The sequence below is a fragment of the Hemicordylus capensis genome, chromosome 3 (assembly GCF_027244095.1).
Source record: "Hemicordylus capensis ecotype Gifberg chromosome 3, rHemCap1.1.pri, whole genome shotgun sequence".
In the NCBI taxonomy this organism is placed as follows: Eukaryota; Metazoa; Chordata; class Lepidosauria; order Squamata; family Cordylidae; genus Hemicordylus; species Hemicordylus capensis.
This window is the reverse complement of record NC_069659.1, coordinates 72,564,771-72,582,710: the sequence shown is the minus strand read 5'-3', so window position 1 is coordinate 72,582,710 and position 17,940 is coordinate 72,564,771.

Below are 17,940 nucleotides of genomic sequence, written 5' to 3'. Positions count from 1 at the left end.
CCCGTGGTGGAGTCCCCTGGTGGAATTGGGAGGAGGAAGTCCTCCTGAATCCCAGAGTGCACTGTGCGAGCAGTGGCTCCACTCTCTGCTCTGCGCAGCCACTCTTTCCCACCAGCTCGCTGCCTAAAATGGCGGTGGCCAGGGAGAAGCCCAGCTACCCAGGGTTATCATACAAATGAACACCTGCTGAGGTAGAAAGAACTGTCGGTTCACTGTGCCTCAGTAAATAGCCAGGTAGAGAAGTAGGGCTCTAAAGACAGAGTATGAAGGCTCCCAGTACCCCAGATGACACAAGCTGCCTAGAGTAACCCAGGCAGCTCATGTTGTGAGAATGTCAGCCTCAGTGGCTGACGTTCAGCCTAATGAAACACTGGTGCTTCTGAAGAGTTCAGCTAACTCAACTCTTATTACTCATGCAGTGAGTGTCTCTCTCTCACACACACACGCACACGCAGCATTAGTCTGGAAGTCTTCAGAAGGACCTGTGATACATCATTGCTTCTCCCAAAGCATCAGTGCTTTGGGAATGTCAGCTAGTGAATGTCAGCATCACTAGCTGGCATTTGTTAATCTGGATGTCAACTAATGTCCCAACCCTACCTTCAATCACAGCCAACTGCACTGAAAGCCACCAGAAGGTCTAGTTACAAGACCTCTATATTACTTTTAGTATGAGTCATCCATCAAGACAACTAAAGACTGGGCCATCTTTCTTCCCAGTCATGAAACCAGACCTTAGAACTTGATTCAGATAATTAGTCTCCTTCAACAAGTACCTAATTATTGTTGGGATATGCAACAGCTGCAGCCTAACTTACTGTGTATAGTTTGCACATAATTTGCTAGGAAGCCATAGGGGGCACTGTAGCTTCCTCAGTACTGGTTGGGCTAGCTAGGAGTTTCTATTCTCCTTCCTGTTCCTGTGTTTGAGTCAGCTAGTTCTGTACTGATCTCTAAGCGTTTGTCTCACAAGTAAAGTTGTTTTAAACCTTGTACTGGTGTTTGTTCTTAAAACCATGCTGACAGTTTACAACTTGCAACAATCACCACCTGCTTGAGTACTTTTGTCCCGGAAAAGCATTGTAGTGACTGTAGGGGAGAATTTGAATCATCCCTTTATTTAGCAGAGCCAATATGATGAGAACAGAGTTCATAAAGAAGATCTGGAGACAATTTTTTAAGGGCTAAAACAAGTAAAGGTTTATTTGAAGACATTACAAATTTAGATAGAAAGCCTGCACTCTGCACTAGCTACCTCATGGTGGAAGGAAGGAAGAACAATGAGAACAAAGAAGAAGGAAGTGTGTTGCGAGTATCAGTCTGCCAATCAGAAGAGGCCTAGAAAAGAGATACTACAAATAAGAGGACAAGAGGGTAGTCTTACACTCTCTACCTTCACTCCTAATGTCCCCAGTAGTCAGTAAGAATTATCGACTCTGCAGGAGTCAATTTCTGCAGAATCACATCTCCAACAGTGACCAACCAATAGTTATTGCACTGCTCTGGATCCAAGGCTATTTCCTTTAGGAGTGGCTTCACAACTACTGCTTGCAAAGTAGCTGTCACTGAAGGTGTCTCCCTCTCTTAATGAGGCACTTACTATCATCTGAGCCCAGCCATCTGCGTTTAGGTGTTATTAGCCAAAATAAACAAGGAAACAAGGGGAAAGCCTCGTATTGTCCATATTAGACAGTATCAGATGAAATCAATCAATCAGTGGACAACTAGGTGGTGTTCTGGATACATCTGTAGACTGAACTGCAAAAAAAATCCAAGAAACAGTAAATATGTTACAAGCCTGTTCTATAAGTGCCAGAAACAACAACAACAACTAAATTACAGCAGGCCTCCAAGGAGGTTATGTTGAAATTGTCCTTCCATTTTACCCCACTATTCATAGAGAGTAAATACTGGGTATTGTTTCAGCATTATTTCTCAGAAAAATGACAAAATTTATTTTTTAGGAGTCTCACTATAATAGCAGCAGCTGTAGTGGTAGGCACGGCTGTGCACAATCATGAAATTGGATCAGATCTGATCCAGAACTACAGATATTGGTTCCAGGTATTCTGGACCCCTCAGAATTCCAGTATCAGAAATTTTATAGGAGAAAATCCCCATAGACGTCTATGGGGAATGTGCTGTGTGTGTTTTTTAATCACCAAAAAAACCCAGCCCCTGTCTAGAAAGGGAGCACTGAAATTAGGTACACAAGTAGATGATGCCTGGACTGTGTATTTAATTACAAGGGAATCTAGCCATCTGTTGTTTTTATATTAATGATTTAAAGTAACCCAGAAATTGTACTTGCAGAGAATCATAGAACAAAAGTGATATAACATCTAAGAATATCAGGAAAAGTCACGTAATATCTGAGAATCTAATGCTTTATTTTTTTTAAATTGTAAGTGAAATAACCAGCTACAAGGAGAAGAAGGAAGGAAGGAAGGAAAAGAAAGAACTGCATGAGTGGGCAGGCAGGCGGGCAGGTAGATGACAGATTTTTTTTCCCTCCTAGCCATGATGGAGGTGAGAGGTCAGAATGCAGACTCCCACCATCATTTGGTGTTCCGGAGATCCTTGAATGATATCGGATAATCATTGACTGAAATAGGCTTCCCTGTTTTGATACCCTCCAGAACAGTACATATCAGGTCATTTCTGGAATTCCAGACCCAATATCTAACATCTTTAGTGGCAGGCTTCTCCCTCTTCCTCTCTCACTATTATATTATCACTATTATTCCCCACCTAAATGCTCTAGGAAGCTATGATAATATCATGAGACAGTATCTAGCAAAAGTGAACTGAGATTCCTGGGAACAAACTGAAACTCCACCATCACCATTTCCATAGTGCCCCCCCCCCAATACCCCCAGATTGATGCTACATGTAGAGCTTCATTCAGATGTTCAACACGCCCCCCCCCCACCATGCTGCTTACACATTTCAATCTTTATAACCTTATATTGGTAGTCTGTTATAAGTACCAGCTGCTTGAGCAGTCAAAAGCATTCATTAACTCATTGAATGTATTCATTTGTGGTTCAACATATTGAACAAAACCAGCGAGGAAGTTGTCCCCTGGCTCTGTCATTCATCCATTTCCCCACTCAGAGTTACAGTATGCTTGTCTGAAGGGGAAAGTGAGGTAACCATGATGGTCAGGACTTCCATGAGCAACAACCTCAGGCAATTCAGCTTCTACTCATGGAAGCTCTGGCCCTCATAGAAATAGAGTTTTCCTTTTCAGACAAATGTCCATGTATACGTGAGCACTGGGAAGGAAGCAGTGAGTGATGGGACACTGCTCCCACTTCTGGCTGCTGTATGTAGGTACAGCTTTTGTGGGGGAAATGTATGTATAGGGGAATGATGTGTTATCTTTCTAGGGCTATTCTGAGCAAAAAATGGCAGCCACTCCTGTTAACATTCAAATTACAAATGATAACTAGAAATGCCTTAAGGAATTGATCTGCTTCCATCACATCTGTAGCAGACCATTCTAACTGGTTCATTGATTGACTGATTGATTGATTGATCAAGTGTCATCAAGTCAGTATCGACTCTTAGCAAACACACAGATAGATTCTCTCCAGGATGATTTGTCTTCAGCTTGGCCTTTATGGTCTCTCAGTGGTGCATTCATTGCTGTTGTAATTGAATCCACCCACCTTGCTGCTGGTTGTCTTCTTTTTCTCTTTCCTTCAATTCTTCCCAGCATTATGGACTGGGAGCTGGGTTTTCGCATTGTGTGTCTGAAGTATGATAGTTTGTGCATGGTCATTTGTGCCTCGAGTGAAAATTCTGGATTGATTTGTTCTATGATTCATTTGTTTGTTTTTCTGGCTGTCCATGGTATCCTCAAAAGTCTTCTCCAACACCAAAGTTCAAAAGTGTTAATACTTTTTCTATCTTGCTTCTTCAAAGTCCAGCTTTTGCATCCATAGAGTGTCAAGGGGAAAACAATTGTCTGAATGATTCTAATCTTTGTAGGTATAGACAAATCATGGCATCTAAATATCCTTTCCAAGGCCTTCATTGCAACCCTACCAAGTGACAGTCTACTCCTGTGGAAAAAAATGGCTGTCATGAGCTTAAATCTCACCAGCAGTGTTCTGACCTGATGAGGGAGTTCATTATCCTTTCCTGCCCAGTCACGAACACCAATTCAAAAGTGTGAGCTCTCCCATGAGTAGGACTCATGACATGTTATGACAGTCAGTTCTCATGGACACCATGAAGTCTTGAGCTGCACCAAACAAGGCAGCCTCAGCATGAATGTTGAGGACTTCATGGGGCTCAGGCCAGATCTGAGACCAACTCTGTCAGCTGAAGCAGGAGGTTGTTGAGCTATAGTGTAGTCAGTATATCAGCATTATTCATTAGTATTTGTTACAATTCCTGAACAATCAAGTGTTGACTAGACCCTGGAAGTGCAATAGAGCTCAAGATAAGAAAGAAAGAATTAGGTTATGTTTGTAGGAAAATTGGGGAAATTAACCACAATCAGACATTTAAGACAGCACTTTGGGTAGAGGTATACTTAATATTTAGGCAGCAACAGAAATAACTGTAAGCTAGAAGCAGAAGACAAAGTGCAGATGAGACAGTAGCTGATATCCCCCTTCCTCTCCACCAGATATGTCTTTGTTTCTATTCTCACCGAATAAAGTCTCTGCATTTCAGCATGTAGTCATAAAGCCTTAGGCATCTCAGTGGGAATCCAAAGAGCCCTACGGCTTTATTCACACCCACTGATCTCATCTTCATTCACATGCAATGCAGACAGCAAGAGAATCTGCTATAAAAATCAAGAAGTTGCTATGAATTTTTAAGAGTACCTCTTATTCTTTTCTATAAAATGAACGTCTATTTTCAGGAAACAAAAAACAATGGAAAATCTAACAAAAGCTAATAAAACTGAAAAGACCCAAAATGTATATGGTTAATTGCTTAATTCAAAAGCAATATGGAAAAGAATTTGATTAATACGGTTATTCTGCTATGTCAAACCACATACACTTTATCTGTTTTTACATTGTCTGTTTATACATTCTAAAAAAAAGATGGTTTGTGTATGTGTGTGAGAGAGAGCATTATATACATGTATGAACTGTATTTTTCCCCATTTGTTGGCCACTTCCTATGTATTTGGCAGCAGACATGACAAAAATTTTGACTGTATTATTATTTTCTCATAAAACTTAGCTAATTTATTCTTTTAAATTTTTTGCCATAGAGTTTTATCAGGCTGACAGAAGCAGGATGCCCTGAAAACACATGTACTGTATTTGACTGTAAATGATTTCCTAAAATGGAATAAACAAGTTAAAGAGCACTGGTCCTATTATCAATCCCTGGGGGACCCCACTTCCTACTTCCCTCCATTGTGAAAATTGTCCATTTATTCCTACCCTCTGTTTCCTGTCCTTCAACCAGTTATTGATCCATACATGAACCTATCCCCTTATCCCATGACTGCTAAGTTTACTAAGAGCCTTTGGTGGGGAACTTTGTCAAAAGCTTTTTGGAAGTCCAAGTATAATATGTCAACCAGATCACCTTTATCCACAAATCTGGATAAACACTCTCAAAGAACTACTGTACAAAAGGTTTGTGAGGCAAGATTTACCTTTGCAGAAGCCATGCTGGTTCTCTTTCAGCATGGTCTATTCTTCTATATGTTTAACAATTTTGTCCTTAAGTATGCTTCCCATCAATTTACTCGACACCAAGGTCAAGCTAACTGGCCTGTAATTTCCCAGATTCCCCTGGATCCCTTTTTGACAATCACATTGGCTACTTTCCAGTCCTCTGGTACAGAGCCTGATTGTAGGGACAAATTTAGCATGTCTAGAAATTTGGCCTCCCTTTCATTACCTGAAAGTGAATTTACTCAGTCTGTTGGTGCTGGAGAAGACTTTTGAAGATACCATGGATGGCCAGGTACAGGCTTTGCTTGCCCCAAAATGTATCCTAGTGCCTAACAAATCAAAACACCTCCTCCTTGCACCACGATCTTATCCATGCATCAAGACGTCTCAGCTCCACCTGTCTTGCTGGTCCTGATTTTGGAACAGTTAACACTTCAGTACTGTATGCTACCTAGCTTCCTAAATTTGGCGTCCAGCAACTCCTGACTGCATTTCCCAATGTTGTTAGTGCCAACGTGCACCACAGCAGCTGACTCCTCCCCAGCACTGCCTAACAACCTAGCTAGATGCAGCGTGACATCCGCAACCTTAGTTCCAGGCAGGCAAGTCACTGTGCAATCTATACATGGGTCACAGACCCATCTCTCTATGCCCCAATGATTGAATCACCCACTACTAGGTAGGGATGTGTAAACTAGTTTGGGGGTTGGGGCTTCAGTTCGAGGGTTCGAACCGAAGAGGCCATGTGCGCAGGTGTCCAGCCCCCAACATGGCTGCTGGACCAAGGCCGAAAACCTGCTGAAGAGTGCCCAAACTGGGTGAGAGAGTGATTTAGAAGGTCGGTGGGGGGAGGGGGACCTCTGTGGACCCCCCCCCCACTGCTGCCTCCAGAAACTCCCCCGAGGGGAGTTAAAGGTAAAAATAAAAATAAATGTTTTAAAAAAAAGAATTTCACGATTGCGAACCTCCCAAACCATACCGGGGGGGGGGGGGTGTTTGCTGGACCAAACTGATCTGGTTGGGTTCGAGGCCAGTCTGGTCTCGATCTGAACCAGGCTGGCTGGAACTGAACCATACACATCCCTACTACTAGGAGCTTTCCCCCAGAGGAGTATCCTCTGTATGAGAGGATATGTGCGCATCACCCAAGGAAGAGGTCGCTGCTAAGGGAGTGTTTTCCTCTTCCTCAGACAAATGTTCCCTGAGACCTTCATTCTCCATGAGAGCAAAAGCTCTATCAGCCTGTGAGTGGGATGCCTCTATCACATCCCTTAGAGTCTCATCCACACATCTCTCCACCTCCCTGAGCTTCTCTAGGTCAGCCACCTCGGCTTCGAAGGAATGAACTTATTTCCTGAAGCCAGGACCTTTTTGCACCAAGCGCACACCCAGAACTTCTTGTCATGCCCACACTTGAGGATACTGGAGAGGAGTGGGGGCAGGCAACTTACCAGAATGTGGGGAGGCACCTGAGGAGGAGCAGGCCAGTAAGGTGAATGGGAAGATAGTTGAGACAGGCCAGGGCGAGTGTTTGGCACACGAAGGGCCTGCAGGCCTGGGTGATCTTTGGAGAGAAGGATCAGGATCTGAGCCAGAGCTTGAACGGCCACTATCTCCTCGAGGATGGAGACAGGGAAAACGTCAGCAACGGTGAGACTGTTAAACCTGTCTATTTAGCAGTAAAACTGAAACCTGAGCTACTGGCTATTGTATCATATTTCTGGCCAGCATTTTCCTTCAAGTGAGCTCATGACACTTCTGCCCCTCAGGCAGATTGTCATACATGCAACACTGCACAATATACTGGGAAGCACACACACCCTGCTGGCATTCCACCTTAATCACTTGTTTGATTGGCTGTTCAGAATATATAGAGCTTGAAGCTATATCTTAGATGTAGTTGCCAGCTAATTCAACTTTTTTTAGCTTTGTCCTCCAAAAAATTTAAGGAATAAGTTAGTACTCACCTTGTCCTTCTGCTGCGTGCCTCCTCTGTGATGATAGGGGACCACTTTTGTGCCTCCCTGCCAGGTTTTCTACCAATCCAAGTTAAACTCCTACAAATCTTCTTCAATATAGGTTTGCAAACTCCTGCTAGCAAAGTTCCTCTGGTCTTAGCCTTCAAGATCTGTTGGCAAACTGAGTCACCTGAGAATTTGACCCTCTCACAAGCTGAGTCACTCACCTTAAACTAATCTCCCACTCATGCTAACTGGAATCGCTCTGGCAAACACACACACTTCCAGCTAGCCAGACATCAAACCCTAGAAAATTACTATCCCTACAAATTTAGTTTGTTTTTTCCCCTTGGTTTTCTTGTTTGTTTGTTTCCTTGCTTGATATCATCTTTAGGAGAGAAATACAAAGCCTGTTACCTCCTCTGTCTTCAAGATCTGCTGGCAAACTAATCCATATATATGAGTATCATGATTTTTTTCATGTGTTGATCCAATCATGTTGGATGCAAAGTTCCTTCTTATGTAAACATTGCCCAGCCATGTAAATCTGCAGCTTTTTGAAGGAGCTAATATAACAGCTTAATAACAGCTTAATTTTTGTACTCTAGATCCTGCAACAACAAATTAGGAAGCTTTGTTTGAACCTGAAGGGCAGAAGATAATGAGATGAGTCTCATGATCAGTAAGACCCAATGGAGGGGGTTCTGCGGGAAGAGCAGGCTTAGCCCACTCTCCCCACAGATGATCAAGGCAGCAGCCCAGGCGCCCGGATTGGCTGCCCAAACAACTGCCGGCTCCATCACAGAGCTGGTGGGGGCTGCAGGGATCGGGGGCCATGCGGCCCTCGGAAATTCCAGGATGCCCTGCATGAGTGCGCAGGGCATCCTGGAGAGACCCCCAAGCCTGGGAGGCTGCTTGCAGCCTCCTGGCTGGGGGTCTCCTCGTGTGTTGCCATGGCGCAGAGCCACACCATGGCAATACACAGTCAGAAAGCCCAGGTAAGCGGAGCACTCACTCTGCTAACCTGGGCTAAGGGGAGGACTACTTTGGTGGACTAGCCACCAGGGAACCACCGGGCTCTCCTGAGAGCCCACTGGTTATCACGATGACTGGAAAGCGGGTTAAGCCCCATTAGCCTGCTTTCCAGTGGTCGTGAGAATACCCTCAGTATCTGAATCTGGAAGGCATACACCTTCTGGCTCTTCATCAGCATAGGTAGTTTAAATTGCTACCAATCTTCCTTGTCTAATCTTCCCTAGGAAAGCTTCTTTGACTAATAGGCTCATATAACGAAGGCCAAAACTTTGAATCCATCAAGGAAGAGCTAGAAAAAATCTTTTATATGAATACAATGAATATTTATATACCGCTTTTCAATAAAAGTTCTCAAAGAGGTTTACATAGATATAAATCAATCAATAAATAAAATGGCTCCCTGTCCCCAAAGGGCTCACAATCTTTAAAAAAGGAATCAAACCATTACCACAATACACTATTATTTCATTTTAAAATGACAGACACTAAACCAAGGATGGAAGTATTAGAGGGAAGAAATAAATGATGTGAATGGCTGTTAAATATGGGAGAAAAACAGTAGAAACAGCCTTGTCTAAAAAAAGAAGAATGCTTACAAGAAACATATTGATAGCAACGTCAATATTTATTAACTCATTCTCCAGAACAAACTAAAGCACATTCTACAAATGCATAGCCACTGGCAATAATATATATATATTTTTCCCTTGACTGCTTCTGAGAGGACCCAGACAGTGCTATTTTGAAAAAAATAATTCATTTGTAAATCTTGCAGACATGCTTTGCTTTTTTGAAGTGTATTAATCACACCCTAATGCTCAGTAGAAGTTGTATTTATTATGATATCTGATATCTAGTAGTAGGGGTGTGCTGGCCTGGTTCCACTTGAGTCTGAACTGGACCAGGCCAGTTCAGTCCGGCACCCCCTTGAAACCCCCCCCCCCCAATTTGGTCCAGTCCAGTGGGGTGTGTGGTTTCATGAATTAAAAATAATAATAATTTCTTTTTAGCACTAACCCCCTCCAGGGGACTTGATCTAGCGGGGGCAGGGGGATTTCCCTCCCCCCTGATGGCCTCCTTGCCTCCCAAACTGGCCCATTCAGTTGGCTGTTCAGCCCGATTGAGCCTTCCCTCTCTGGAGTGGTGGCCATTTTGGAGGGCCGCACCTGCACAATCAGCCTCTGCATGGCCTGCCACACAGAGACCAATTGCGCAGATGCGGCAGCCTCGAAAATGGCCACCGCCAGAGCATGAAGCCTTGAATGGGCTGAATAGCTGACTGAATGGGCTGGTTTGGGAGGCAAGGAGGCTGGCTTGGACCCCCGTGGACCACCACCACCACTTAGAGCAAGTCCACTGGAGGGGGTAACTTCTAAAAAAAATCAAATTAAAAAAACAAAACATGAAGCCCCCAAAGGGTGGGGGGAAGGGTTCGGTCCAGGGTCGGACGGGACAGCGGGTGGTTCAGTTTGACCCTGAACAGTTGAACCAACCCAGTTTGATGTTGAACAGGTTTGACGTCAAACCTGTTTGCACATCACTAGTATACCTGGGTGTGTGTGTGTAATCAACCTTTTTGTTTTCTGGAATAGAAAAAAAATATTCTTTTAAAATAAGTAGCACATTTTTTTTTAAGAGATAAAGGCATTTTTGGAATAACAACCATCAAGATATTCAACAAGTCACATTTTCTTTTTCAATTTCTGTTACATGCATATGGATAAAATGTGCAACCCTGTCAAGAGAACCATGTGAAGATTAAATTACGCATTTGAAATTGTTAAGAATATTCCTCCAAATTGCAGTGGTCTGAGCATTGCGTGTGTATTAAGAGCCAGTCCTACCATAAAAAAGTGAAGTGGGCTGCTTTAGGTGGGAGATTATGGCTAGTTCTTAAGAACAGCATGGAATTCCACCCAACTCCCTCATCCGACATGGTTGGCCTACAAAGTGAAGGTAGTTTCTACTGCTTTTCTTTTTCATTTTACAAAGAAAGGAAGGAAGCACAATTTGAAAGAATGAAGGAACTGTGTTGCGTGATTTTAATAGAAATAGAGAGAAGGGAGAGGGTTTGGAGGTACAGCCCTGGTGGTGCTCTAATTCAGGCAGCAAAATGTCTCGGGACAGCACTGACTCCATTCCTCATGCTGCTGGAGAATATCCCTTGCAGTTTTGGATACTGGCATGGAGTTCTGCTGCCTGAGTGAAGACCATTCACTTCCACTCAGCCTAGCACAAACTCTTCAGTAACTGGTTTAGGTAAACTGAATATGCACAGCCAGCATTAATCAGCTGGAAATGCAGATGGCATTGTTGCCAGACAGGTACTTCTTTCCTCCCCAAAGTACTGGACAATAAGTTAAGGGAAAGAGGCAGCTGGAGGAAGCCAATACTGTGAGGGAAGTCAAGACTCACTCCAGGTTTTGTAGGGCCTCAGGCTCCACAGGAACAGTAGGAGGTGATTCTCAAGATCAGTGGAAAGTAGGCTAAGGAAGCTTAGCCTGCTTTCCTTGGACCATGGGAACCACCAGGCTTGCAGGTGAGCCTGGTTTCCCCAAAGCAGGTAACCCACTGAAATACCCCTCCCCTTAGCCAAGGTTAGCAGAGCAAGTGCTCCGCTAACCCAGGTATTCCAATTGTGTAATTTATTTATTTATTCATTTATTTATTCAATTTTTGTACCGCGCTTCCGAAAAGGCGCAGCGCAGCTCTGTGGCAACACACAAGGAGACTCCCAGGCTCGGGGGTCTGTCCAGCATGCCCTGTGCGCTTGCGGGGTCTGGGTCTCGGGGATCCGAGGGGGGTCTGGGATCTTCCGATTGTGTATTGCCACAGTGCGGCTCTGTGGTAACACACAAGGAGCCTATGGGCTCAGGAGTCTGTCTAGCATGCCCTGCGTGCTTGTGCAGGGCATTCCCAGAGTACCCAGAATGTTGGGGGCAAGATGCTAAAAATCATTGTAAACTGCTTAGAGAGCTCCGGCTATAGAGCGGTATATAAATGTACGTGCTATTGCTATTGCTATTCTGCAACCCTGATCCCCGCAGCCCTTGCCAGTTCTGTGAAGGAGCCGGCCGTCATGTGAGTGGCCGATCCCCACAGAACCCCATTTGGTGGGTCTATTTGCTCTGTCTGCTCACTCACCTGCTCTATAATAGGCCTCCTGCAACACAACCAGAACCGAGAGGGGCCAGGCCAGGCAATCTGGAAACTACAGATCCCATATTGGATGAACCCAACAGGAATCTGATTGCTACACAATTTGCAAGTATGAGTGGGCACAGAAAGTGGGAAAGGATCAGCCATAGGAGGGGCACAGCACGTGCATGGCAGATAGAGGAGTGAGTGGGAAGCAAAGATTTTGTCGGAGTGCAAGCAAGTGAGATGGAGAAAAGGTAAGCTGGAGGCAGTGGAGAGGGACAACAGAGAATGAAGGAGATCTGTCCTTCCTTTGCTCCCCAAGTCCTGCTATGCTGCCTCATTGTGGCAGCATGTGTGTGTTCCTGTGAGGGATGAGTGAAGTACGTCAGGAGGTATACTCCCAGTAGGGTTACCCAAAGTGCAAAGGTCATCCCAGCTGGAAGGTGCTGGAGGCGGACGATCACTTCAGTGACAACGACAAAGGCATAATTTCATATTGCTCAGGAGAACGCAATGGTAAACCACTCCTGTATTTTACCAAGAAAACCACATGGATAGGCAAAATGGAATGATTGTTGATGCAGTGCTGGGTGTTGGCCCCTCAGGTCTGATGTACTCAACAGGCTACTGAGGAAGAGCTAAGGATCTCTCAGAGTACCGATGCTGTTTATGATGCGGTTAGACTAAAGCCTTTGGGACGTCTAGCAGCTGATATTGCTATGTGGGAAAAGAAAAATAGAAGCTACAAAGACAGAATTACAGTGGGAACGTGGAACGTAAGAAGCATGAATATGGGAATGCTTGACACAGTGAAAGATGAAATGTCAATCTACTACAGATTGACATCTTAGGCATCAGTGAATTAAAATGGATTGGAACGGGGCACTTTCAGTCAGAAAATCATACCGTTTACTACTTAGGACATGAAAACCTAAGGAGGAATGGTGATGCTTTCATAGTCAGGAAGGATATAGCAGTGACAGATACAATCCGATCAGTGACTGACTAATATCGTGGACAACCCTTTAACATGACAATTCTTCAAGTCTATGCCCCAACGACTGGTGCAGAAGAAGAGGAAGTTAATAAGTTTTATGCTCAAGTTCAGTCTGAAATTGACAGAATATGCATGCAAGATGTGAGCCTGGTGGTTGGAGACTGGGATGCCAAAGTTTAAAAAGGTGAGGAGGAAAACACAGTCAGCCTATATGGCTTCGGAAATAGAAACGAAGCAGGAGAATGACTTATTAGTTTCTGCCAAGCCAATGATCTCTTTATTGTTAACACATCACCAGATGGAGTACACAGAAATCAAATTGATTACATTATTGGTGCAAGGAGGTGGAAGAACTCAGTTATAACAGCAAAGATATGGCCGGGGGCCGACTGTGGAACAGATTACGAACTGTTCATGTGCAAGTTCCAAGTCTAGCTAAAGCGGAAAAACAAAGCTATCCAGCTCCCATGATATGATCTTGAGAATGTTCCCATCATTTTCAAGGAGAACATCAGGAACCTCTTTGAAGTTCTGAACCTCATTTATAGGGAACCAGAGGAACTATGGAATGAAATCAAAGAAGTTGCTAAGGATGAATGTGAAAAGAGACTGTCAAAGACCAAGAAACAGAAAAAAAGCAAAATGGATGGCAGAACAATTGGTGGAAATTGCCCAGAAGAGGAGAGAAGCCAAAGTCAAGAAAGATAAAGACCTCAGGAAAGAACTTCATAGGAAATTTCATAAAGTTGTTAAAAGAGTCAAGGAACAATACTACAATGACATCTGTAAAGACCTTGAGGATGGAAATAGACATGGCAAAACAAGGAATGTTTTCCAAAAGATCTCTGAACTTAGGGAGGTTCCAGCCTTGAATTGGTATGTTAAGGGATGCCAAAGGAAAGATAGTAACTGATTCTGAGAAGATCAAACAGAGATGGAAGGAGTATACTGAAAATCTGTACAGCAGGGATGTCAACATCCAAGATACTCTAGAACAGGGATCCTCAACATTGGGCCCCCAGATATTCTTGGACTTCAACTCCCATAATCCCCAGGCCCAGTGGCCTTTGGCTGGGGATTATGGGAGTTGAAGTCCAAAAACCTATGGGGGCCCAACGTGGAGGATCCCTGCTCTAGAAGATATTCCCTGCTTACAAGAACCTCTAGTACGGGAAGATGAAGTTAGATCAGCATTCCAGTCATTACCAAGTTGGAAGGCTACAGGAATTGATGGAATAGCTACAGAAATATGTTAGGCCACAGAAGAAGAATCAGTCAAGTTGCTAACAAAACTATGCCAGCAAATTTGGAGAATGACATAGTGGCCAACAGATTGGAAGAGGTCAGTCTACATACCCATACCAAAGAAAGGAAATTTAACAGATTGCACAAACCATTGCACAATATCCTTAATTTCACATGCTAGCAGAATAATGCTCAGGATCATCCAATGCAGATTAGAGCCCTATGTGGAAAGGGAAATGCTGGATGTTCAAGCTGGTTTCAGAAAAGGCCGGGGAACAAGAGACATCATTGCTGATGCATGCTGGATAATTGAGAAAGCCAAAGCATACCAGAAAAAAGTCAATATGTGCTTTATTGACTACAGAAAAGCCTTTGATTGTGTTGACCATATCAAGTTGTGGAATATCCTTAGGAAAATGGGCATCCCAGAACATGTCATTGTTCTCATGAGAAACCTATACACAGAACAGGAAGCCACAGTCCAGACAGAACATGGTGAAAAAGACTGATTCCAGATCGGCTATGGAGTAAGACAGGGCTGTATACTTTCTCCTTCTTTATTCAATTTATATGCTAAACATATACTGAGAGAAGCTGGATTGTAAGAGGATGAACGTGGTTTTAAATTTTGAGGAGGAAACATCAATAACCTGTGCTATGCTGATGACACCACTCTGATATCTGAGAATGTGGATTATCTGCAAGCTCTAGTAATGAAAGTCTAGGAGCACAGTGAAAAAATGGAACTACAATTAAATGTAAAGAATACTAAACTAATGACAATGGATACAGCAATCAGCCTTGGAATTGACAATGAAGACACTGAAGTGGTAGATAGCTTCTGCCTTTTAGGATCGACCATCAACTGTAAAGGATTCAGCACTCAAGAAATAAGCCACAGACTAGCACTTGGTAGGGTTGCAATGAAGGCTTTGGAAAGGATATTTAGATGCCGTGACGTTTCTACACCTACAAAGATTAGAATTGTTTGGATAATGGTTTTCTCCATGACACTCTATGGATGCGAAAATTGGACTTTGAAGAAGCAAGATAGAAAAAGCATTGAGGCTTTTGAACTTGGGTGCTGAAGGAAAATACTTTTGAGGATACCATGGACAGCCAGTCAAACAAACAAATGGATCATAGAACAAATCAATCCAGAACTTTCACTCGAGGCACAAATGAGCAGGCTCAAACTATCATACTTTGGACATATTATGCAAAGACCCAGCTCCCTTGAGAATTCCATAATGCTGGGGAAAGTTGAAGGAAAGAGAAGAAGAGGACGACCAGCAGCAAGGTAGATGGACCCGATTACGACAGCAGTGAATGTACCACTGAGAGACCTTAAAAGCCAAGTTGGACAGATCGTCCTGGAGAGAATCTATCTATGTGGTCACTAAGAGTCGACACCGACTTGACGGCACTTAATCAATCAGTCTGTCAATCCTTTGTGTCCCTTCATACCCATAATTCCCTTTGGTTCTTTGTTGTTGCATCATAATTTTTTCTTGAAATGCAGGGTACATTGAAACCCAATGAAGAGTATTTCTAGAGTGTTGTAGTGAATTTGGGAATCCCAGATTCAAATTCCCATTTAACAATGAAGCTCAGTGATTACTTTGGGAATTATATTTTCCATATAGTTGTGAAGCTGAACTGCCTATTGAACTGGATCCAAATGGGTCCTATTCATATATGCGAACTTATGTTGAAAAGCAGTATATAAATATTTGTCGTATTCATATTCATTGCATTCGTCGTATATTCTGAAACATCTGTGCAACAAAACAAAAGGAATATATGGGATAAATGAGGAAAGTCAGTCTTTGGAGTTCCACCATGCAACTGTCTCTTTGAGGCAGCCATTTTAATAACCCATATGCTTATGGATGGTACATTATCATTGGACAGTGTTGCTAAAGAAAATTGATACTGCCATGGGGTGCGGGGAGGTGACTGTACTACTGCTACTGCTGCAATATGCTAGAACATAAAGGTAATTAAAATGGCCACCACAAGGAGCTGGCTGCACAGTAGATCTCCTGCAAGGAACTGCTGTTACAAAATAAATTACACGTTTTAAAACAATGACAATGTATGGGGGAAATGAAATAAAACAAGAGTAAAATTAAAATATTAAGTGAGTGGAACATGAAACAAATTAATATTACAAAACAAATTTTAAAAAAATGACTTTCCATTGCACATCCGGCTGAGCTCCTTGTTTGGGGAACAAACAAACAAGAAAGTGACTGCTCTAATGCGGATCTAAGGGTATATTTCTTGAATCCAAAATAAGCAGTTAAGATATAAAAAACAACAAGAGTAAGGTTTCAGGATCTAAGAAGCTTATCAGCTTTCTTCCAGCACATTATGATCTCACAACTGCATTTAGTTTAGCATCTGTTTCCATCCATCACTAGATGGCAGCATTTGGGAACCTATTTCTTAAAACGTTTCCACTAAGTCTGGAAACATTTCAGAGGACAAACCTACTTCCTTCAATAAGTGGTGCAATTTTTCCTACTCTTTTTCTTTTTCACCAATACTGTATGTCTATCATGAAAGCCAAATACACATGCGGACTTGTACTAGGTATGCATAAGTGCTTAAGATGCAATATGCCAGTTTCTATGCCAGGCCTGTAGCCAGCCTAAAGGTCTTGGGGTGGAGGGGGGATTGCTAATGTGGGGGTGGGTCAGGTTATATGGCCTTTTAGAAACAATTGGCAGCCTGTGGCACTTATATTATACTGAAGTAGTGCAAAAGTCAACAAACACACATGCACACACACACACACACAATGTTACCACAAATATGAAAGAAAGAATGAAAGAAATGTACAGTTTTTTCTTTCTTCCACTTCATATTTGCAAGTATATCTTAACCAACTAACTGATGGGGAACAGATTCAGTCCTGAACACAAAAACCATCGAACACAGGTTCACATAGAGTAAATGTACATAATAGCCACCTAATGGTGCAGTGGGGAAATGACTTGATTAGCAAGCCAGAGGTTGCTGGTTCGAATCCCTACTGGTACCTATATTGGGCATTAGAGATCAAGGAAGATGCTGAAAGGCAACATCTCATACTGCACGGGAGATGGCAATGGTAAACTCCCGTATACCAAAGATAGAATACGGGCTCTGTGGTCACCAGGAGTCGAGACTGACTTGACAGCACACATTACCTTTACCTAAATGTACATGAGTGCTCCTATGAAGGACAACTGATGTATAGGTTTTTAGTTTATTATGCTTATCCATTCTACTCCTTGTTTAATAGCTAAAATTAGAAATGTTCATAAAACCGGCTTGGCCTGTTTGGTTTGAATTTGAACCCAATTTGAACCAGGAAGGGTGGGTTCAGTTTTGGTTTTGCTCAAACCGCTCCCCCCACACACATCAGTTCAGTTCGAATTTGAACCAGTTCTAAAAGGTATTATATAGGGTATAATGGGGACACAAACTGGCCCATTATTCCCTATGCAGATCACCTAGGAGCATAAAACCAGGGTGGGTGGTAGGCACCCAGAGGTGCCAACTGCCACCTAAACCCCAAAGCAATCGGACACTCCTGTGATCCTTAATGATTTTTAAAAATATTTTTCCAATTTTTGCATTTCTGTTTTTCCCCTGCCAGGAATTTTTTTACTTTCTGGCCTCTTTACAGTCTATCAGAGTGGATTATTTGGTGTGTGTGTGTGTGTGTGTGTGTGTGTGTGTGTGTGTGTGCGCTTGTGTGTGTGTGTTTGTGTGCTTGTGTGTGTATATTATGAAAAGTTCTTCTTGTTGGTTAGGGATTCATTGAGAGAACTCACACGGCAACCAATAATCCAATTTCTGTTTGGACTTCCTGCTGTATGCTTGGTGGGGGGCACACCATCACTACCTTTGTGGT